This window comes from Corvus kubaryi, unplaced genomic scaffold, assembly GCF_017639235.1.
Source record: "Corvus kubaryi isolate FWS band 111438036 unplaced genomic scaffold, C.kubaryi_AGA036_p1.0 37396, whole genome shotgun sequence".
In the NCBI taxonomy this organism is placed as follows: domain Eukaryota; kingdom Metazoa; phylum Chordata; class Aves; order Passeriformes; family Corvidae; genus Corvus; species Corvus kubaryi.
In genome coordinates, this window is record NW_024581135.1 from 587,238 (window position 1) to 610,855 (window position 23,618).

The window sequence follows — 23,618 nt, forward strand, 5'->3', positions numbered from 1 at the left end:
ATACCTTTTTTGGTCTATTTTGAAGATAATAAAGGAAACAAATATTTTTCCTGCTTGAAACAAGCAAGCACAAACCAGAATCCCTGAAGGAGCAGCAGCAACAGAATCATCCTGATGTTTGCGGGCTGGCAGAGGGAGGACAGAGCCTTTCCCTGCCTGGAGCAGGTTTGGTTCACAGGCCCCATCACTGGGCAGAGATGGGGTGCCCACCCTGCCACTGCCAGCTCGGAGCCACAGTAGCTTCTGGCATCAGGAAAACAGCTTTTCCCCCATGGAAAATTCAGGTTTTATTTTTTCCCCGTGAATAGGAGGAAACAGAATTACTGCATCTGAATTCCCTCTGCAGCTGCTGTCCCCACCCAGGTGACAGGGATGCTCAGCCTGGGGGATGGCAAAGCTACCGGGGTGCCTTGGCTGCACTGCTGGCAGCAGCACAAACCCCTTCTCAAAACCTCTGGGTTTGAGCTGTTTTCCTGCAATAAAGGTGCAAAATCACTCCATGAGGAGACACCTCAGCCCCAACCACGCTGCTCTGTCACAGCTGTGGGGACCCATTCGCAGCCTGTCTGTCAGGCTAAGCAAGGACATCTCCAAGGGCTCTGAGCACACGTGAGATTTCCTGCCACAATTCCCTTTGTTTCAATTGTCCGAAATACTCTCATATTTTAATATTGTTTATTTTATTGCTCTATTATTAATATTTATAATTAGGTATACAGAAAAGACACATTGAATGGGTGATGCCTCAACTTGGCACTGCTGGAGTAACCTCTAGTTATGGAATTTCCTGACTTCTAAATGCTTGATCTTGCAACATGAACATTGCACCAACACAGAGGGGTTTGCATTTAATTTTATAAAGGCCAGGGGGGAAATAAGCTATTTCTCTGCTGCCCAGACCTGAAATCCATGCTCAAGTGCACATCGGGTCAGCCCCTAACCAGCTGCAAGCACACAAGCCACGTTATTGGATTTCCGGATGATGAATAGAGATCAGGAAATGCACCTGCCTGGCTGCAGGGGGATTTGCATGAAAATGAAGATTCCGTACACCTGCATATGTGAAATATTGATGAACAGGATCGAGCGTATGAGTGCAAACCCCACTGCGCCGGCTTCCTGAGGGAGCACTGCAGAGCTGTTCGGAACCCGGCTCTCCCTCCATGGGACCAGAGCAGGAGGGGAAGCTGGTGTCCAGGCCCTCATTACCGATTTCATTTCCCGGCACAGAAACCCGCCGGGAAGTTCAGCTCTCGCCGGTCGGTCGGATGGGGGTGGGCTGGTAAGTGCCCTAATCCCGCTTGTTTTCTGCGCCACACGCCGAAGGCTGCAGCTGCGGAGCAGGATGCCCAGGGCAGGGCAGGGCAGGAATCCCGGAGCAGCGCTGTGTCCCAGGAGCCCTGCACCGCCTTGATGCTGCGTCCCAGGAACCTCAGCCCCGTGTCCCGGGAGTGCTGCACTGCCTGACTGCAGCCCCTCCATGCCCGGCCCCGAGCCCAGCGCACCCAGGGGCTCCCTGCAGGCCAGGCAGCAATGGCCCATGTGCAGGCAGCCTTTCCAAGGCCTCCGCACACGCACCTCCCTGATTTGCGTGTCTGTGTAGGGGCACAGACTCAGGCAGAGGGCGCAGCCCCCAGAGCCGCCGTGGCCCCGCTGCGCTCCCCAGCCCCTGCCTGGGGACGAGAAGGGAGGGCTGGACCCCCCAGCCCTAGGAGCTGGCGGAGAGCAGAGAGACCACCCCGGCAGGCAGGAGAGCCAGCCCTGGGAGGCCTTAATTGTGGGGGCTAATTAATCAGCAGGTGCTAATGAGCAGATGCCAGTCGGCGCCCCCGGAGCCCTGCGCTGGGCACACAGCCCTGGCTGGGCACGGGCCGGCTCCATCCACAGCTCACGGGTACCTGGACGCGCGTCCCTCCGTGCCGGGGCTCCGCAGGGCACCACCTGTCCCCAGCGAGGATCCAGGGCAGCAGAGCTCTACCCCGCAGCAGGCTGCACTGTCTGCTGCACGATGGGATTGCCTTCGAGGAAGCCCTGCCCTTCCCAATCGAGCTCGTTCACACCCCCAGGGATGTTGTTCCAGGTGTTAATTATCTTTAATTATCTCCACATAATAAACTCGTGCATGTGCCACCGGCCTGGCCTGGCATTTGCTGCTCTTCCAGGACCTCAGTTTGATGGAAGAAAGAGATATTTCACTTCTGGAGATGCTAAAGTCCCTTTGGAATTCCCTGATGCTGCTGGAATATTCTGGGTTGCATAACCCCCCCAGCCCTCTGAGTTTCCAGCCCTACAACACCTCCACCCTTTCCCCAGCATCCCAGCTGATTTGGGTGCTGCTTTCCAGGATGTTCCAGTGTCCAGAGGCCAGCCACGGACCGCATGTGCCCAGGGGCTGGTGCCATGCTGCCACTCTGAGCAACCAAGTGCATGGAGCTGCTCTGTGGTGGCTCTCCTCTCCCTGCTAATATTGCTTGGATTGAAGTGTTTTTCTGCCCAAAAGGGGAATGTTTCCAAGTAGATTTCTCACAGGTTTTATATTCCCTTCAATTTAGGAAAGCACATATAAATAGCAGAAGGTACATTCCATGTGTACACAACCACTTCCCGGTGGCTTTGTTGTTGTGTGTGAGAGGAACAGAATGTATTGGTGGCAATTCCAGCCTGCTGGATCCTTGGGGAACGAGGCAAGAGCTGCTGTGGCTGCTGAGCCGTGGGGCTGTGCACACGGCAGGGGCCGGGCTCCCGGGCTGTGCTGCGGCTGGAGGCCGGGAGATGCCTCATGGAGCCAGCCACTCCCTCCACGCTCTCCGTGGCTGGAAGGAGGGTGAGGGGCTGTGGGCTGAGGGGACACAAGTCACAGTGGTGACTGCCCTGCGGGGCCCTTGGACGCTCTGCCTTAACGGCATCACCGAGCCCATAAAAGAATCACAATTATTTAAGCATTATTTTTAAATTAAGAGGAGTCTTTCCTGCATCGGGGCAGCCTCATGCCATGGCAACCAAGCCTTTCCCATGGCTCAGTCCTGCGGTGCTGCTTCCCAGGAATGACCATTGCAGTTCCAACAGTGGGTGGCACGGCAATGCCAGGGGCTGGCAGTGCCAGGGTGCCAGTGGCAGGGTCCCGTGTGTCACACGGTGCCACGCTCCCTTTGGCCTTCTCCTCTCCCTGGAGATGTCCCAGCCCCTGCTCCCTGGGCACTGTGGGCTCCCCTGGGCATGGGACCCCCTCTGGCTCCCCAGCCCTCCGTGCTGGAAGGGATCAGCACCTCCAGACTCTGCAGCTCCCATGGGGAGGATGAGAATTGTGGGGATTCCTGGCAGGCAGCTTGTACAGGAATGAGAGCACACGTTGTAAAGGGACCTTCTGAAACAGTCGGCTGGCAAATACCAGTGATAACTATTTTAATTCATCTCCTCTGACATGAATAGGAACTTTCTCTTACAACTGAATATAAATAGAAGTTGGACATAGCATTACTATATGAATAAATGAATTAATCAATCAATGACAAAAACACACTATGTAATCAAAAGATTTTTCATGTTAAGATTAATTTAGTGTAATACACACCTAAATATTACATAAGCCCCCTTGACATTGAATTATAGGGCTGGTGGTGGGGAGGGAGCGGGCTGTGCAGCGCGGGAAGGTGGGACAGAGCTGGGGAAGGGGGTCCCACCTTGGCAGCCACGGCACAGGGAGGTGCTGCACCCCTGCTCCCCGGGCAATCCTTGTCCCTGAGGGGCCAAGGGCCAGGCCTGGCACACCTTGTTCTCCCAGCACCAGCGTGGGCTGGGGCACAGCTGGGAGTCATGGGGGGTCCTTTTCTCCTCTTCCTTAAGGACATGTTTGTAGAATCACAGAGTCCCAGACTGGTTTGGGTTGGGAGGGACCTTAAAGCTCATCCGGTTCCACCCCATGCCATGGGCAGGGACACATCGCACTACCCCAGGTTGCTCCAAGCCACATCCAACCTGGCCTGGGACACTGCCAGGGGTAACCTGTGTCATGGCCTCACCACCCTCATATGGAAAAATCCCTCCCCAATCTCCCATCCATCCCTGCCCTCTGGCACTGGGAAGCCATTCCCTGTGTCCTGTCCCTCCATGCCTTGTCCCCAGTCCCTCTCCAGCTCTCCTGGAGCCCCTTCAGGCCCTGCAAGGGGCTCGGAGCTCTCCCTGTGTCCTTCCCTTCTCCAGGTGAACATTCCCAGCTCTCCCAGCCTGGCTCCAGAGCAGAGCATCTGGGAGCATCTCTGTGGCCTTGGAGCATCTCTGTGGCCTTCTCTGCGCTGGCTCCAGCAGCTCCACATCCTGCTGATGTTGGACCCCAGAGCTGGAGGCAGCTCTGCAGGTGGGGTCTCACTTGAGCAGGGCAGACAGGCAGAAACTGCCCCCCTCACCCTGCTGCCCACACTGTTTTGTTTTCTATATATTTTCTTAATTATACATATTTTTCCCTGTTTTTTCCATGGTGGAGTGAAGGATAAGTGGTTTTTGCATTTATACTGCAGACAAGAGCCACAGGTTTTGGACTTTGCCCTTGCAAGCCCATGAAAAGCTGAACATTCCTGCGGCACCAGGCACTTCCCCTGCTCAGGGAGTGGTGGCAGCTGAGGCTCTACTCCTTCCAGAGCTGGCGTGTAAGGCTTCGCCTGCACAAGTTAATTAATCTAATGAGGCAACTTCTCTCGATATGTTATGTGTTCTGTATGGTTTTTCCCAGCAAACGATCACACTTCCTAAAAATATAATTTTCATTCTTCACTTGAAGTTACGCCTGGAAGTGGAGGCTGGAGAAATTCAGCCTTGAAAGAAAATGCAATTTCCCAGCAGTGAGCATAATGAAACATATGGAGCTGCTCCCGGGGAGGCAGCACACCCCGGGGCGTAGTCACTGCAGCAGGATCACCCAAGGGTCTGCCTGCACTCAGGGGTGGACGCTGGGCACGGCCAACACTTGGCCTTGCACTCCATTGTCTCCTGTTCGGGCTCATCCTGGCTGATGCTCCCCCCGGATGTGCCCTGCCATGCCCAGAGCTGCTGTAGAACATGCAGCAGGTAAGGGCTTGGGGTTACACCATCACCCCTCTGAGAAGCAGGGCAAGAATTGCCCTGCTCCCGCATGTCCTGTGAGACCGGGAGAGCCCCTATCCTTAGGGATAAGCTTAGCAAAACGTCCCGGGGCTGTGCAGGGCAGTGTCACAGAGTGCTGCTCCATGCGCCCAAGCCCATGGTCAGCAGGCACAGCTGGGGTCCAGCTGACTCTGCCCGAGCCCAGCCACCCACGGACCGAGGGCTGCGCTTCACCGCCTGCTCACCACACGGATCCCCGACCTGCACGGATCCCTGATCCACATGGATCTCTGACCCTCATGGATCTCTGACCCGCATGGATCTCTGACCTGCACAGATCTCTGACCTGCACAGATCTCTGACCTGCATGGATCCCTGACCCACATGGATCTCTGACCTGCATGGATCTCTGACCCGCATGGATCTCTGACCTGCATGGATCTCTGACCCTCATGGATCTCTGACCCGCATGGATCTCTGACCTGCATGGATCTCTGACCCGCATGGATCTCTGACCTGCATGGATCCCTGACCCTCATGGATCTCTGACCTGCATGGATCTCTGACCTGCATGGATCTCTGACCCTCATGGATCCCTGACCTGCATGGATCTCTGACCTGCATGGATCCCTGACCCTCATGGATCTCTGACCCGCATGGATCTCTGACCCACATGGATCTCTGACCTGCACGGATCTCTGACCTGCATGGATCCCTGACCCTCATGGATCCCTGACCTGCATGGATCTCTGACCCTCATGGATCTCTGACCCGCATGGATCTCTGACCCACATGGATCCCTGACCCGCCTGTCCCGGGACATCCAGGCAATTCCAGCCTGCTGGAGAGACTGGGGAGCAGTGAAAGGTGCTGTGGGGTTTATTTACTCAGTGCTGGCAAGATGACACCGTCAGGGGAAGAACCTTTTGATTTTGCATTTATGTTGTCTATTGATTTCCTTTGAAGCAGTGACATGGGCTATTGCTAATACCTGTCTAGTTAATACTTAATGGCATCTGCACTCTCCCAGCTCAGGAGCAGCTGTATAATAAACACCAGGAAACATTCCCCTCTACATCTAAAGCTTTCTTTTATTTTTCTTTATTTCTAATCCAAATCTGCACAGATCTCAGCTGATAAAATGGAGGGATGACAATCAGATCTGCTACCCCAAGAGGCTCCTGCCAGGGAGGCTGAGGTTAGACTTGCTCTGGTGGTGCCGGAGACAGGGCCATCGCATTGGGCAATTTTGTTTCGTGACAAATTTCTCCACAGAATTATCTGCATCAACACTGAAAGGGGAGACAAGATTTCCACGTGCTCAAAAGCATGCTGCCAGTGAGAGCATCCCACAGGAAGAGGAAGGTCGTTGCAGCAGCGCTCCGGGATCCGGGACATTCTGATTTTGGAAAGGGGGTGATGCTGGCGCAGCCAATGCCCCACCCGGCTGCCTTCCCTGGGAGCGCGGGCGCCTGGCTGCTGGCCAGCAGGGAGAAGCGTGTGAGGGAGATGATGGCTGGGGACGAGGGCAGGGCTGCACCTCCCGCAGAGCACTTGTCTGGGCTGGGCTGAGGAATCAGTCTCCATGCAGGGCTTCCTTCAGCGAGATCGATGGCTCCACATGAAATTTTCCTCTTTCTGGCTGGTGGATTTGCCAACCCTTTTGGATTAACGTGAAATTCTCTGTTCTGTTTGCAACCTGCTGCTGCTGAAGTGTTTTAACTTTTCATGACACGAGGAATTTTGGATGGAGACTGGTGGACACGGGATGCGCAAAAGGAGCTGAAGTAAAAATGTTTGACGATGGGAGAGCAGGAATGTACAGTTAATGCCATGGAAGGATGGAATTAGAGCAGCCAGGAGGGGGAGGAAGTGTTCTTTACTAGGGGATGGAGATGGAGGAGGACTCAGTGGCTGAGCCCAGCACAGTGGGAGCAGCAGGATCTACGGGGTCTGGGGCCGAGGGACGAGCTGCTCCTGCTCAGGGATCGGAGTCAGGATTGTGGGGGCACCCAGTGACTCATCAGCTCCCCAGGGCCGACACCATCCAACTGCTCAGATGAACCTCCCCTGGTCCCACTCCTGCCCTCTGCGATCCTGCTCAGTTGCTGCAGGGTTATCCCTGCTCAGCCCCTGCTCTTCGGTGATTGTCGAGGGACAGGTCCCACTGCAGCAGCCCAGACCTCACGGTACAGTCCTGGGACTTGAGAGACCCTGAGAGACCTGGACAGACTTAGAATCATAGAATATGCCGAGGGGCAGTGGAGGGGCAGGTACCCATCTCTTCACTCCTGTGCCTGAGGGCATTGTCCAAACATTCCTGGAGCTCTGGCAGCCTTGGGGCCCGATCATTCTCTGGGGAGCCTGTCCAGTGCCCCACCACCCTCTGGGGGAAGAACCTTTCCCTGAGATCCAACCTAAACTCAGGTCCAGCCATACCCTCGAGTGCTGTCACCAGTCACAGGAGTGAAGAGATGGGTACCTGCCCCTCCACTGCCCCTCGGGAGGAACTCCAGAATGGTTTGGGTTGGGAGGCACCTTGAAGCTCATCCCATTCCACGCTCTGCCATGGGCAGGGACACCTCCCACTACCCCAGGTTATTCCCAGCACAGCTGTAGTGCTGCTGCACTCCCGGTGCATTGCCAGACATCCCTCGGGTGCGTGTGATGGGCACAGGGACACAGGGATTCCTCCTCTGGTTGCACTGCGAAGGTGAGGCAAAGCCTCGGTCCTTGTCCCTCCATGTGCTGGGCTGCAGGTGCAGAGCAGGGCACTGGAAATGCAGGGCTCTACTTCGCACCTGCAGGAGGAACCAGCCTTGTTCCTTTGAAAATCTACCCCATAATGAGAAACATATGTCAGAGAACATGATTTTCCACAAACCAAGCATTTGCTGCACAGTTTATGGTTAAGTCTGTATGTAGTCACAGCTGTCATGGGAATTATGGGTTCCTTGATTTTCATAATTAAAAAGAGAGAGAAGGAAAGAGGGGGAAAGGAAGCAGGAGCCCAGAGAGGGGTTCTGTGGGCACTGCCCGCCTTGTGCAGTGGGAGGGAGAAATCCTCCCTCTGGAAATTCACTGAGATATTCCTTGTACTGGCAGGTTGCGCAGGAAACACCGTCTGCCTGGTTCAGTGGTTAATTAAATAAAAGATATTCCAAATAAAAAAAAAATAGATTCTGGGTTGGGGCTCTTGGGAAATCATTACTGACTCGTGACCTCTCTTAACCTGGATAAGGTTCAGGCAGGAGATGTCAGGGCGTGAAGCACGGCAAATACCCGTGAGCATGTACAATTACAGGTTTATTAAAGGGAAACAAGGACCACACGATAAACGGGAAAAAATGTTTTATGGACACAGTGAACCGGTGTTTCCAGAGAGAGCCAAAGCGGTTTTGGAAGGGGCTGTGCCCCCCGAGTTCCAGCCAAGCTGTCCCACTGGGACAAACGTGTGGGAGCACTCTGCCAGCGCCAGGGATATGCGACCTGGGCACGGCAGAGCCGCCCGCCACTCCCACAGCATTCCCACCATTACAGCTCTGCCTAATTAATAATGTTTTCATGAAGGGCATTTCCCTTGCATTGGTGTCATAGGTTAGCAAGCATAGTCCCGGAAGGGACGTCCTTGCTAAGGGGTGCTTACAGTTTCCTCTGGGAACTGATAGAACCTATCAGCTGGCCAGTTTGAATATGGACAATTCTCTAAGCCACTTAAAGTTGTGATCACCTCTGTGATCCACATTTAAGAATAGGCAAACTCCCCCTCCAATCGCTCTCTCGTTTCCGGCGCTGGGACAGGTGGCTGCAGGCCCCGTGTGGGGGCCAGCGGGCCCGGCCAGGCCCTGCTTGGGCCAGGCCGGGCCGGGCCACGGCCATCCTGAAGCCATGGACCTGTTCCAGCCATGGAACCCCCCCCCCACTGCCTTGCCGTGGGCAGCCCGAGCGGCTCGGCTCTCCCCCCTCTCCACTGCGATAAGAAAAAATTCAACATTCCAGCTGCAAAGCTGCAAGGCCGAGGTGAGATTAACCCTTTTATTGCTGTGAAGAGCTGAAAACCTGAGGGAAGAGAGAGAGGAGATGCTTAAAGCTGAAAGTCTGTTGTGAAGCTATGATATATCAGAGTATCCTGTTGTAATTTCATGAAGATATGGGGGGTGGAGTGTTCAACTCGTGAGCAAAAGCACCTGCGCCGAGATAGGCAGATGCTGACGCAGCTGTAATTTCATGAGAAGTTTGGACAGGGAGAGATGAACCAGATGAGGACTTTTGCTCCAAACGGGAAAGGAGAAAACCTCAGTCCGTAGAGATGAACCAGATGAGGACTTTTGCTCCGAACGGGAAAGGAGAAAACCTCAGTCCGTAGAGATGCTCCCAGAGATAGTCCTAAAGATGAAGATGATGAAGACCCTTTGCTCCCAGGGAAGGAGAAGGGCCTCTGTTTTTGTTTCTGAACGGCTCAACCTTAAAATTGTACCCCAAAAAACTTCAAGAGTGGACCCTCGAAGGCAGTTGCGGGAAAAGCTGCAAGTCGGGGGAAAGGACTCACACGCAGGCAGAGAGACTCCTCTTCCTAAATGGACTGAACAATATTTGGAAGTGGGCGGCTGTCTCGTTGTGATAATGTTTTCATAGCATGAGCAAGAAGAGACTTCTCTTTCTAAATGGACTGAACAAGGTTATTATGGAAGTGGTAACAGACTGAACATCTCAAGGGTTGTCTTTTCACATTGTCAGTGGGAGAAGGGAGGAAGGTGGGGGGAGGAGGAGAGTTCTGAAGGTGGTATAATTTTTTTCTTCTTTTAGGTCTGTTAATAAACTTCTTCATATTCTTTCAAGTTTGGTGCCTGTTTTGCATTTCTCCTAATTCTTATCTCACAGCAGATAAGCAGTAATGAGTATTTTGGACCAAACCACTACAATTGGGAAACAAGTGCAGTCACACTGCCTGTATATCAACCCGAATACAAGTCACTTGGGGAATAAAGCAAAGATGTAATTGAGGAGCCGCTATTTATCACCCTGCCCGGGATCACCGAGCGCACAGCGCTGGCACTCGTGACACTCGTGCTGCTCTCCAGAACTTGCCTCACTGCTAGCAGATACATTTTTTTTTAAGGAAATAAAACACCCAACTACTTTCCAAAGTCTCTTTGACTTTCAATCATGAGCGTATTGCTTATTAGCGAGATGAATTTATAGGTAAAGCCCTCAGCTTTTACAATCACCCTTTTATAGGCAGATGCCATCAGGTTTGCAGAAGTGGTGACATTAACTGTCATCTTCCACTAGAAATCCAGGGGCAGAACTGTAAACCACCGCTGGGTTTTAATACGTAATTAGCGATGCCAAGCCTCAGTTACGATATTTAATTACCAAACCGGGCCTGTTTCCCCACACCATCCCGAAGCGGAGCGCTCTGATCCGTGCGCCGCGGGCGGAGCCGCTGACCCGGCATCCCGCGCCCTCCCCGCGCGGCTCGGGAGCTCCGGCACGGCCGGGGCTGCGCGCATTTGTGCAGCTGCATCAGGAACCCGAGAGTCAAATCCTAAATCCTGTCTGTTTGCGGGGATTAGCCTGTTCTGCTAACTCGCTGAGGTAGGAATTTTAGCTATTCGACTAGTCTTCCCGGCTGCATCCTGAGGGAAATCAGGCGGCGTCTCTGCAGCTTGTGCGCGCCGGCAGCCGGCTTCGGCACCGCTCCACCGGCAGGTACGGGCTGCTGCTGCTGCTGCTGCTGCTCGGGCACACGGCACCAGCGGAGAGAGGGGAAAGCTGCAAACTTGGCTGCCCGCAGCCCAGTTACAGGGAGATTAGCAAGTGCATTTCCCCCTTTTTATGTAGAAGTCCCCCTCCCCTACCCTCCTCAGGCCACATGCCTTAGAGTTTTATGAGATCTTCGGTGTCACTTCCCAAGGCTGCTGAGAGAGGATGGAGATGGAAGGAAAGCAAAGAATTAGACAAATAAAGGACAAAGGGAAAAATGCTAGAGGATTTATGTGGAGCATCCTCTGGAGGAGCTCTCCTTGGCTCCGGCAGCGAGAACAGTCGGCACTGCAGGATCGGATTTTGGGTTGCAAAAGGAGTTTTTCCTTGGATCCTTGGACCATTGCAGCTTGTAGGGATGATTATGGGCTTTGTGTGTGCATTCCCATTGTAACTTCTGCCACTAAAATGCTCTGTCCAGGCTGGAGCTGGACTCAGGCCTGGGACACAACAGGGAATTTCAGCCTTTCTGCTGTGCCTGTTTTTTCCCGTGGCAGACCTGGCTGGCACACACCCTGCAGGCTGCTGCTGCTCTTCCCAGGCCTCCAGGAGCTGAGCGTGATCCTGGGGTGTCCTACAGCAGAAAACGTGGGAGACAGGTACAGATGTGCTGGGGAACCCCCCCTGCACCCGGTGCTGCTGTCAGGGTGCTGTGACCCCTGACCCTCTGGAGCTGGGGTCCCTCTCACCCACCAGGCTGGGGTCTCCTGTGGGGCGTGGGCTGGATGGCAAAGAGGGGGACAGAAAAAAGGGGGCTCGCGCAGCTGCTCTGCCATGGGCATGTGGCTCAGGTGCTCTCAGGTGAGCTGTGAGCTGGATGCAGCTCTGGGCAGCAAGTCCAGGGTCCAGTCTGAGGGGTGTCTCTGCACCAGTGCCCCCAGTAACTCACCAGAAGGGAATGGGAATGTTGCTACTTCTGCCTCTGACTCCATTTACCTCTGAGAACTTTTGTTTTTTTGACTGGATGAGTGAAAAAAGTGTTCTGAGCACATCATAGAAAGTGGAGAGCTGGAAGCATAGCACGGAGAGAAGGATTTGGAACAAGAGCTGTCTGTTCCTCAGCCTGCGTGGGCAGCAGAGCAACGGCAGCGGCTGCAGGGCTGTAAATAACAGAGGGAGGAGGAGAAAGTCAGCAGCGACAGCGAGAGGAGAACCGGGTGATCTCTGATGCAGCCTGGCGCAGGGCTCTGCTCCGTGTCCTGCCCATGGCTACCCGAGTCCTGCGGCTGGAAGCTCCGATCCCTGTCCCTGGGACTCCAGCAGCAGCTGCTGGGAGTTGAGCAGTCCTAGACACTCACTTATGCTGATAACACCTGATCAGAGGCCAGATATTGGCTGTGCAAATACAGACAAAACTCTTTTGCATAAGAAACCCCTTTAAAAGTTGCCCCCCCATCCCGAACCGGCGGTGGGAGGCGTTCATTGTGCCACACGCATTAATTCAGCTGGCACATTACAATGTTAAACTAAATGACATTATTACAAAGCTGTGCTAAGAAGTGTTGACAGGTCCATATGGTAATTTTACAATGTATAATGAACACACAGACTCCTTTCTTGCAGAAATTTATAGTTCAAATCTATACCCAGGATATCCAGTTTTATTTCCAGAAACTTAAATTGACTTATTACGATGTAGTGAATGTATAAATTAGTTCCAGTAGTTAAACTGAAGCATTTCCCTACAGACTCAATTAGATTCATTAATCTACTGTGTAGACCTGTAAACGGTCCATTGTTCTTTTCCCCCCCAAAATGTCAAAAACTATTTCTCTAACTATAAAATATTTCCTGCAAAAACTGTTTTAAATGGTAAGAATTATTTAAGATTAGGAACCCACATCCACAAATTATTTCAGCGCCCTTGTTCTTCTTCAAAAGAAAAATAGGGTTCAGCCCTTGCTGGATAATTTAGTGGGACGGAGGCTGAATTCACTCCTGTATTAAGCTTAAGACCTGCCGACATAAACCAGATCACTTCCACCCTCACTCCAGGGAATGCATGGGCTGGAACGGGGATCCTGTGTCCTTCCAGAACCGACAACACGTTGGTCCAAATGTCTGTGTACAAGCAGATGCTGCTGGGGGTTGACTGCAGATGCTGGTGCAGTGCCACGTCCTCAGGGACCAGTGCTGGCAATGTGCCAGTGGACACGAGAACCTTCCACACTCCACAGGCCCCTGGCCGGAGCCGGGGGCTGAAAAAGCCCCTCTCTGTTTGTGGACCAGAATGTCTCTGTGCCGGTCAAAGGGACGACCTCGAAAGCACCACTTCCGTGGCACAGACCTGTGTTGGCCACACCTGCGGGCACAGCTCCTGGGCCGTGGTTTCTTCCTTGTTGGTTCTGCTGAATGCAGCACTGATTACAGCCCGCTCTGTGGAAGGGACATGGAACCAACACCCAGGTGACCAACAGTGTCCTTGTACTGGTGAGGCTTCGTGGAGCTGCTCAAGCTGTGTAGTGACAGTGACAGGGCTCCATTCCTAAAGAGAGGGGTCAGGGCAAGCCCACGGTCCTGACATGAGAGGGGATGAGCTGGGAGGGCTGGAGCCGGGGCTGGGGAAGTGCTGGAGCACCCACCCCAGCGTGGCCCCGACCCCACATCCCTGAGCACACACAGGCTCACTCCCCCTTTGGAGCAGGCCTTGTTGCAAGCAGATTGTCGGTCTGAACGCTGACTTGGGCACTGGTTTTTTTCTTAAAAAACCATAACAGACACTGTGTTTTCACATGATCATAATAATTCCCCTTCAGGGAGAGATTTCCACCTGGCCTTGCTGCGCCCCCAGCTCAGGAGACCTCTTCCACATTGGAGGGAACCTTGAAAATCTGTGTGTGGAGCTGCTGGATGGAGGCAGGATATTCATGGGATCTGGAGGCTACCCTGATTTGGGGGCTGTGGGGTGGTGTGGGGGCTGCTGGGGGGGACCCCAGTGCCTGGCAGGGTGGCAAGGCACGAATGTCCCTGTGAGTCAGGATTTCCAGGGTGGCATTGCCAGCAGTGCCGCGCTGCGGAGCCAGGCGGAGAATGCCCGCTTTGTCCGGCCCAGGGACAGCTGGGGCCCACACAGGGATGGTGCCCACAGACAGAGGAGGGCTCTGCAGGGATTGCTGGGGGCCCTGGTCCCTCTGCTGTCTCCAGAGTTCCTGGTTCCTGGTCTCAGGCAGATCTTCCAGGGCACTGGCACAGCTCCTGCACCCCTTCAGCTCTTGCAAGCTTTGGGGATCTGTGGGACCCAGTTTCCAAACTGTCCCATTTACTAGGATCAGAGTAGCCTGTTAATTAATCCATGACTCATTATTCCTGGGCTCCCAGCTCCCTGTAGCACAGCTAAGTTCCACCGGTGTGCTCCGGTGGGACCTGGGACCCTGCCCAGCCTCGGTGCCCAGCCCTGCTCCGGCAACGCTTCGGTGCTGGCTCCAAAGGAGCTGTTGGTGCTGGGCACACCCAGGCTCTGCCAGCGTGGGCCCTCTGCCAGCGCACAGAGCAGGGCACGTCTGGGGGAGTTCGGGGTCCCCAGCCCCTTGCCCAGCGTGGCTGGTGAAGGTCAGCGTGGTGAAAATGGTGCCATTAGGGCACACAGAACCATGGCGCCTCTTCTTCTCGCACTAAAACTGTTTCCCACTGGAAAGAGCTGGAGCTGCCACTCTGAGTCACTCCCAGTATTCCGGCCGCTGGTGCCGAAAGAAAGTGGACATTGATGGAGAAAAGCCTGCTGGTTGGGGAGTCCTCCTGACAGGCACAATGGGAAGATTGTGGCGGAAGAATTTCAAGTAAATAATCTGGAAAATATTTCGGATAAGTGGGAACTCTGCACCAGGGTTTTGCTTGTTTGTTTTTGCCCTGGAAGCACCCAGAGTGGAGCAGGAGCAGCTGCTGCGCTGCTGGCAGGACCTGTGGCTGCCTGGGAGCTGCTCTGCTGCAGGGTGCAGGGCACAGCCTGTTTGGGACAGCTGCTAGGAGTGAAGGGTGCAAGGTCGGGGGTGTTCTCCACCGGCTTACTTGCACAAGACCACGGTGACAGGCTCCAGACTCATGGAATCAGAGAATCCCAGACTGCTTTTGGTTAGAAGGGACCTTAAAGCTCATGTCTACCCTCTGCCATGGGCTGGGGCACCTTCCATTATACCAGGTTGCTCCAAGCCCTGTCCAACCTGGCCTTGGACACTGCCAGGTTTGGGACGTCCACAACTCACCCCTCTTCCACACGAAAAGAGTCCACGTGGGCAGAGTCTGCTCCCAGGACCTGCTGTGGAGGAGTCTGGAGCCCTTCCAGTCAGATCCCCCCGAACTTCAGCCACCCTCCTGCTGTGTAAAAGTCGGCTGAGCTGGCCAGGCCCTGACGTCAGAGACAGGACTTTATCACTGTCACCTTTATGTCAGCAAACAGATTAAACGCTCCTAATATCTCCCCTAATGGCGTTCAGTACGGCCGCGATCACACTGCGATAGGATATTGGATACAGTTGTAAACCTTGAAGGAATAAGGGCTGCCTAAGAGAATAGCTTTTCCTAGCTTAACCACATTACAGTAGCGAGTGTAAATCACTTGTCAGTCGATGGCAAACGTACCGGTGTTATAATCGGAGGAGAAAAGGAATAAAGTGCAGATAATCTTTTTCGCCATTTTGCTGGCAGCGGCGGCGGCGGGAGACTGACAGCCCTTCGCTTGAGTGGCAGGTGTCCTTTGAAGCGCCTGTGAATCACTATCTGTGCAGACTGTTGAAATGCATATTTCTATCCTTATCGTGAAGGAATGGATGGGCAAGATAGGTGCTGTTAACATTGCAAATAGCTCCGGAATTATTCATTGTCAGCTCCGGGCAAAGAATAGGGGGAAAGTTTTATTATTCACCGTGCACAATAGCCGGATGCTTAATGATTCCCACTACCTTGGCAGGATTGTCTGCCGACTTCAGGCGCTTGCGGTGGGTGACACAGGTCTGGCCAAGTGTTAGAGCAAGATCATACAGCCCGGGCCCATTTTAATTTCTAATACATTAATCTTTCCCTCGCAGATGCACAATGAATATTCTGCAGCCCCTTGTTTGTCAGGAGCTGTCTGCCTTTCATCTATTCAGGTGGGTCCATTGACTCTGAAAGCGCGCTCAAAGGGCCTGATCAGTCAATGACAACCGCGGCACAATGACGGGGCGCCCCGCTCGCCGCTCGCCGCGCCCCGCCAGCCCGCGGACACGCTGACACCCGCTCCCCGGGGATGCTGGGCGGGCAGTATCCCCCGGGACGCCCCGGGCCTTATCGCGCCGGCGGAGCGCGGCCGGAGGATGTATCGCGGCTCCGCAGCCGCCGACCCCGACCCCGCGCTGCCGCCGCCCGGCCCGCGCCGAATTAAAATGGATTAAGTTGGCTTAGCGCTGTTCTACAAGCAAGCTGCACGCACCGCACCATTCAGGTTTAATTTTAATCCTTTGTCTCGGCCTGCTAATTACCATTGTTTTAAGTTCATTATCCCGACGCGCACATTGTAGCTGGCGGGATCCGCGCGCTTGTAAAGCGGTGTCCTCACTTTTGCAGGTAGTGACCCTTGAATTGTTAAACGAGCCCGTGCCAGCGCCAAACAGCACACTCTGATCTGCGATTCACTCTCGGCTCGCCAGGTTTTCCTCCCTAATTAACTAAGTAGCAACCCCACAACGGCAGCGGGGACCAGGACCATGGAAGCACCCGGGGATGGGTGGGGTGGGGTCCCGGGACCCCCGCGAGCAGCTGTGGGTTGTGTTCACCCCGATGTCACAGCTCCCTGTCAAGCTTGCATCCCCGTGTCCATCCCGGCACAACGCTCAACCCTGGGCCTGTCAGGGGAGGGTTAGGTTGGATATTGGGAAAATTTCTTCAAGAAAATGTTTGTCCAGCCCTGGCACAGCTGCCCAGGGCAGTGATGGAGTCCCCAGGCCTGAAGGGATGTAAAAGCTGTGTGGATGTGGCACCTGGGGACATGGGCTGGTGGTGGCCTGGGCAGTGCTGGGGTATGGATGGACTCGATGGTTTGAGAGGGATTTTCCAACTCCAACCATTCCATGATTCAATGATCTCCTGCCCTGGAGGAAAACTGCAGACCACTCAAACAAGGCAGACCCATGGGGAGCAGAGGACACATCAACAACTCATTGGACAGGGGATGCTCCCCCCAGCTCTCTCAGGGATCCCCACATTTGTCAGAACCCCGTGTGTTAAAAAGTGACCCATTGGCTCTGGCTTTAGGATATAATCCCTGATTGTAGAAGGTGTTGGGCACCCACATGGGCCATGGCCTGCCACCCAGAGGGCTGCAGGACAGGGGAACTGCGAGTTATGCCAGCCAAAAATGAGCCCACCGGTGCTGGGACTCCCTCATTCTCTCCTCTCCCTCCTTGGAGGGGGACTGTTAAACCTTCAGCATCGTCCCCATTCTAATTCGCGCAGGTTCAGGCCAGAGATAACCTGTGGGCCTAATAAAGGTTAAACCAGGTTCCAGTTCTTCCTGCCGAGGGTGTGGGGCTGGATTCCTGCTCCGCTGCTGCCGGCCGAGGGACCTGGCCACGGAGAGGGGCCCACGCCGCGGTCTGCAGATCCATGATTCCCAGAGCACGCCCACCCCGGGATGGAAGCATTCCCAGCTCTCCCGGAGCCCCAGCCACCCCGGAGCCCAGCATTCCCGGCTCTCCCGGAGCCCCAGCCACCCGGTCCTGTGCCACAGCCTCGGAGCTGCAGCGCTGGCTGGGCAGGAGCAGGTTTGCAGGTGGATCTGCTCCACTTTTGGAGCTCACACACCCGGGGTGCCGCAGGGTGCTGGCAGACCCCGGAGGATGCTCCGAGCCCAGCGGGGCCGTTCCCTGCGGCTGCTGCGAGCTGGCCCCGGGGCTGGGGGGTGGGGAAAGGACCAGAGCTCCTCTCCTTCCCGGGTGCTCCTGGCTTACTGGATTTTAAAGTGGTTTTCTCCCTCCCGTAAGCACAGCCCGGTGCGGGACCCTGCCGCTCCGCCCTGGCACCCCGGGGGACAGGGGACCCCGCTCCCGCTGCCCCGAGCCCAAATGCTGCGGGGTCCCGCTCCTGCGGCACAGGAGGCAGGCACAGGCACCCGGGCTCTGAGGCAGCCCCGGTGCCGAGCAGCGCGCCGCGGCTGGCCTGTGCTCTCAATAAAAGCTCATTAAGGAAAGATTATGAACATATAACAATACATTTTAAGTGCGCTGCAATGATCCATAAAATTGGTGTGGCTAATTAGCAGATCAAATCTCCATGAGAACTGGATCACTTTAATATCCTTGGGTAGTTTAATTCTGTAGGTATTTTACTATCCACACATGTTTAGTAAAATTAAATAACAGTATAAATGTTCAGTGGGATTAAAACAACAGTAAAATGAAACCAAACAAAATGAATTTATTTTGTTAATAGAATAACAGAGAATCCCAGTGTTGATATAACATTACACAAAATCTAGAGCAAACACAGTCTGAATCCCAGTCTCATTTCACATGTAATTAACCTTTCTCAATCAAGCTAAGCAGACCTGATACCTCCTTCACAGCGTCTGTGCACCCACGGCTCTGCCTGTGCTGGGATGAGAGGCAGGAGGCAGCGGCAGGGCAGATTTTTCCTGGTGCTGGTGAACACTGGTCCCAGTCCAGCACCAGGCTGGCAGCGGTAGGATGGGTGCCAGTACCCCCCACTCTCCCTGGAGACACCCTGAGCCCTGGAAAGCATCTGGCAGGGGCCAGGCAGGAAAATGCTGGGAATGGTCAGGACAGCTGGGAAGTTCTTGAATAGTTTAGGCGCCCCAGGGGATACACTTTTATTCGGGGAATACAGGTTTTCCCCCTTTTTTATATTTCTTCAAAAGAGCATCCAAAGATGCTCCTGCAGGTGTTTTGAATCTGCACCCTTCATGCAACTCATGGAATCATAGAATCATTAAGGTTGGAAAAGACCTCCAAGATCGTTGAGTCCAACCTTTAATTCCTTATAAAAAACTCTATAAAAAAATACCAAAAACAATCAAAAAATTGAAACCACCTTAGCTTTCCTCCCATACAAGACTGCTAAAAAAATTGTCACAGAATCACGGCTTATTTAGGAAATAAGTGGAATATCCCTAAAAATCATCGAGTCCAACCATTGACCCAGAACTGCCAAGTTTTCTTTCATTTTGTTTTCGAGGGTCTCTAACTCTCAACTTAGCAATTAAATAAGCAATTAAGTCTAAAAAGAGGATGAATCTTGAAATAGGCCGTCATTATTTTTAATGTCAACAGCTATTTTTTCTGAGTTACAATTTGACATTCAGAGGCCAGATACAATTTCAGTGAATAAATAAAATAAAACCAGATGTGAGATCCTCCTGGGAGCCCTGCTCAGTGTGCAAGGGCACCGTCAGCACTTTGCTGGTGACACCAAGGTGCGCAGGGCAGTCACCATGCTGGAGAGAAGGGACAGCATCCAGAGGGACCTGGGCAGGCTGGGAGAGCTGGGAATGATCACCTGGAGAAGAGAAGGATCCAGGGAGAGCTCAGAGCCCCTTCCAGAACCTAAAGAGACTCCAGGAGAGCTGCAGAGGGACTTGGGACACGGCATGGAGGGACAGGACACAGGGAATGGCTTCCCAGTGCCAGAGGGCAGGGACAGATGGGATATTGGGAAGGAATTGTTCCCTGGGAGGGTGTAGAGGCCCTGGCACAGGGTGCCCAGAGCAGCTGTGGCTGCCCCTGGATCCCTGGCAGTGCCCAAGGCCAGGTCGGACAGGGCTTGGAGCAGCCTGGGACAGTGGGAGGTGTCCCTGCCACGGCAGGGGTGGCACTGGATGGGCTTTAAGGTCCCTTCCCACCCAAACCATTCTATGGTTCTCTGGTAATTTAGAGCAATAATTACAATTTTATTCAATAGCTATGGGAAAACACTGAGTTGAATAATGACATAAAAATGAGTGTCTCAGTCATAACAGGACATTAATCAACATATTAACTGCGTAGACAAACTGATTTGATGCTGTTATGGCTTAATTTGTCTCAAAATCATTATTTTTTATGCATTGCATAATGTACTTTAAAATAGGTGTTGGAGTGATCTCATGTGAGCGTTGCAGTCCCACGGCACTGGTGCTGTACTTGCTCTGCTCTGAGTTCCACCATTTCAGGTGTAATTTACACCTTTCCCAGGGGCAGCTCAGCGCAGAGTCCACACTACTGGAACTCCGGCATTCGGGAGCCAGGCTGGGACAAGCCTGAAATCTTCTACTTCATATCTTAGCCTGTCCAGAACACCTCTTCCTTAGCATTCCCATTTCTAAAGCCTCTGGATTAGCATATTCCATTTCTCCAGGCAGCAGCCATTGGCTCCGAAGCCGCTCGCCCCTCTTGGCACGCCCTGCTCGGGTTTTGGCGGCTGGTCAAGACGAGGATGCGGTGGCACAGCGCGGGGCCGGGAGCCCCCGGCGCTGCGAATGTCAGATGCCAGACAAACTGGATGCCGGACAAAGAGCAGCGCTGGCTGTGCCTCCGCCTTTCAGGAGACAATGGTCCAGGAGGCGCTGAGGGGCTGGTGGGACACAGGACGGGCAGAGCCCTGATGGGAGTTCGGTGGAATTCTCATAAAGGCATAAAAGCTGAGCTAGTGTTGTCCCTCCGGACGGCCGTTTGCTCTGCCAGCGCTCGGGGTCGTAGCTAAGGTGCTGCAAACACATCCCAGGTGCTCAGCCCGGAGGAATTTCCCCCCTGGCGTTCTGTTCTCCCATTCCCGGTGGATGTTTGTGTCCGTCTGACCTGGCACTCTGCACCCAGGGCTGTGAATCCCATGTGGATGCCCCATGCCACAGTCAGGCCACCTCAAGGTGACAAGGTGGTGATTGGTAACAATCTTGGAGGTCTTTTCCAATCTAAATGGTTCTGTGATTCTATTCGGTGATTATCCTTTTACTTAAATCCTTTGCTTTTCCTTCTTTATCCCCTTTGGTTTTCCCTTTCCTATTCTCCTTCCTCCTTTTCCTTCCTTTTCTCTTTCCCCCTTTCCCCCTTTTTCCCTTTCACTTGCCATCCTTATCCTTATCCTTATCCTTATCCTTATCCTTATCCTTATCCTTATCCTTATCCTTTTTTTACCTTTTCCTTCCTTTCCCTTTTCCCTTTCCCTTTTTCCTCCCCTTTTCCCAAAACACCAGCACTCCCATCCCAAAGGGCACAAGGTGACACGCAGAGGTGACACGCAGAGGTGATCCGGGGTTTGCCAGGGGCAGCACAGCGGCAGAGTCGAGGGGGCTGGAGCCCCTCACTGGCTTTGTGTGACCTCCAGCCCCCGGGCGCATTCCTGTCCGTCCGGGGAACCCTGGCCTGGGGGGTCAGCACTGGCACGGCCATCCCTCCCCAGCCCGGTGCCGGCCCCAGCCGAGGGCAGGGGGCTGAGGAGGGAATGGGGATTGCCCTCGGGTCCCTCCTTGCCCGTTATCAGGTGAGACCCCTCCACCCCCGAGTGCCAGCCCACGCCAGCACGGGAAACCCCCCGGGAGAGATCTCCGAGGGCCAGAGCAAACCAGAGCTGCTCCCTCCTATCCCCTCCTCTCCCCCGGCTCCCGGGCGGGCTGACGTGTGACAAATGCAGGCGGTGACAGAAACATGTAAATCTCCGGTGTTATCGGCACTCATCGCCGTGTCTGCCCAAGGTACACAAGTTGAAGGATGAAGTGCTGGAAGGGGTCTGGGAGCGGGCAGGTGCTGCGGGCTGGCGTGACGCTCGGATTAAGACACTGACAGAGTGCACAAAACCCCGTTTGGTGGCGTGACACGTCAGGGGATGAAGAATCAGTCTTTGTCTGTGCCAGGCCAGGCTCCTTTCAAAAGGCCCTTTAGATCAGCTGCAGGGAAAACAAGGAGGGAAGTAGCCCATTGATTTAATACAAGCAACATGCAAAGTACATAATAATGAAAATCAAATTCTTTCATGGCATTCATGAGGGCAGCAAACAATGGGAGTTAATGCAGGCTGCAGCTCCTCAACTTTTTCCTCCGAAAGTTGTTCGCGTTACAGGGCTAATTCTCCTTCCACCCGTGACTAAATTGTGTACTGGGCTCTACTTTTGTTTGACAGCAAAAAGTAAATGATAGAAAATTGGATCCAACAATACGTTCTGATTATTCGTGCACTACAGAGTGTTCTCTCACCATGACAAACCGTGTTTATCCCACTAGGGAGAAAGGGGGAGGGATCCCATGGGATTTATCAGCATGTGCAGTGCCATTAAGTTAAATAGCCACGTTAGGATTTAACAAGGTCAACAACGTTTTTACTTCTCTTTTTCATGATTACTAAGATTTTCACTTGTAAAGTCTTAACTAAATATAGTTTTGGTACTGGAGAAATGAAAGTTATTTTGGGAAGGACTCCTGTAGCAGGGAAAGCTACTCCATCCCGCAGGTCCCCCTCCTGCCGTGTTACTGTTTCCCTCCCTGGGCTGGAATTTCTCTGTCACCTTAGAAATTCCTCTCTTTGGCCATTCTGTATATTCGGGTCTACAAACTGCGGGCTGGGAATTGTTCCTGGCTTTCTTCCTCGTCTGGTCAACTCCCACCAGTGCAGCACAGCCCCCCCTGCACCCCCACCGAGCATCAGCAGGGCTTTGCCTGTTCAGCTTTAATCACTTTTCAGCAGGCACAAGGGGGCGATTCCTGGCTCTTACTCCCGGCTGCCATCAAACCCACCTCGGGCAAGGCCAAAGCCAGGCCCTGACCGGTCTTAGAGGGATGCCAGGATGAGAACTTTCCTCTGCTACTCCTGCTGGGGAATCATTTGGGTTGGAAAAGCCCTCTGAGACCATTGAGTCCAACTGTTCCCCCAGCACAAGGCCACCACTGTCCCGTGTCACATCCACATGGCTTTAAATCCCTCCAGGGATGGGCACTCCACCCCTGTCCCGGGCAGCTGTGCCAGGGCTGGACAGCTCTTTCAGAGGAGAAATTTTCCCTAAAATCCAACCTAAGCTTTCCCTGGCACAACTTGAGGCCATTTCCTCTTTCCTGTTGCTTGTCAGGTGGGAGCACAGCCCAGCTCCCCCTCACCTCCACCCTCCTGTCAGGGAGTTGTAGTCAATATCTTTTTTGCATATTTTTATTGTAATGATTTTATCCATTCCTATAGTTACATATTCATAAAATACTATAATAATCCCTCCAGTGCTGGTGACTCCACCACTACACAGCGCCAGAGAATACTTGTGCAAAATGCTCTGACTTCTCTGTCAAGGGATCTCTTCTTCCCATAAAATTCAATGTTTTCCTTAAAATCTGGAATTCGTCGGAATTTTCTTGTGCATGAAAACCTCGGGACCCACAGAGTCAAGTCTGACCCCAGTAAATGTCAGGATGAATCAGATGTTTTCCTGAAACCTTTCCCAAACCCAGTTCTTAAAGAAACCAGTAACCAGGGGTGGGGGGGGTGTCTGTGCTCCCGAGGGGGGAGTCCCGTGAGTCCCGCGCTGCCGGGGGTGTCCCTGCTGCTCGGGGTGCCCCTATTCCCGGGGTCCCGGTGCTGCCGGGATGGGTCCTGTGCTCTCAGGGGTCCCCGTATTCCGGGAGGTGTCTCCGTATTCCGGGGGAGGGGGTTCCGGTGCTATCAGGAGGGTCCCCGTGCTGCCGGCGTGTCCGTGCTGCCAGGGGTTTCCCGTGCGGTGTCCCGGTGTCCCGGTGCTGTGGCGTTCCCGTCCCGGTGTCCCGGTGCTGGGGGGTTCCCGTGCGGCGTCCCGGTGCCCCGGTGCTGTGGGGGAGTTCCCGGGCCGTGTCCCGGTGTCC

The 23,618-nt window shown here is 53.8% G+C and overlaps 1 long non-coding RNA gene across 1 annotated transcript in view; it reads left to right on the plus strand.

The window, feature by feature from the left end:
• Positions 1-10,542: 10,542 nt before the first annotated feature.
• The window catches only part of LOC121670701, a 47,885-nt gene continuing 34,809 nt past the window's right edge, over positions 10,543-23,618 (plus strand). Inside the window, exons 1-2 of the long non-coding RNA XR_006018219.1 lie at positions 10,543-10,674; positions 15,864-15,926. This is a non-coding gene — a long non-coding RNA (uncharacterized LOC121670701). The remainder of the gene's footprint in view (positions 10,675-15,863; positions 15,927-23,618) is intronic.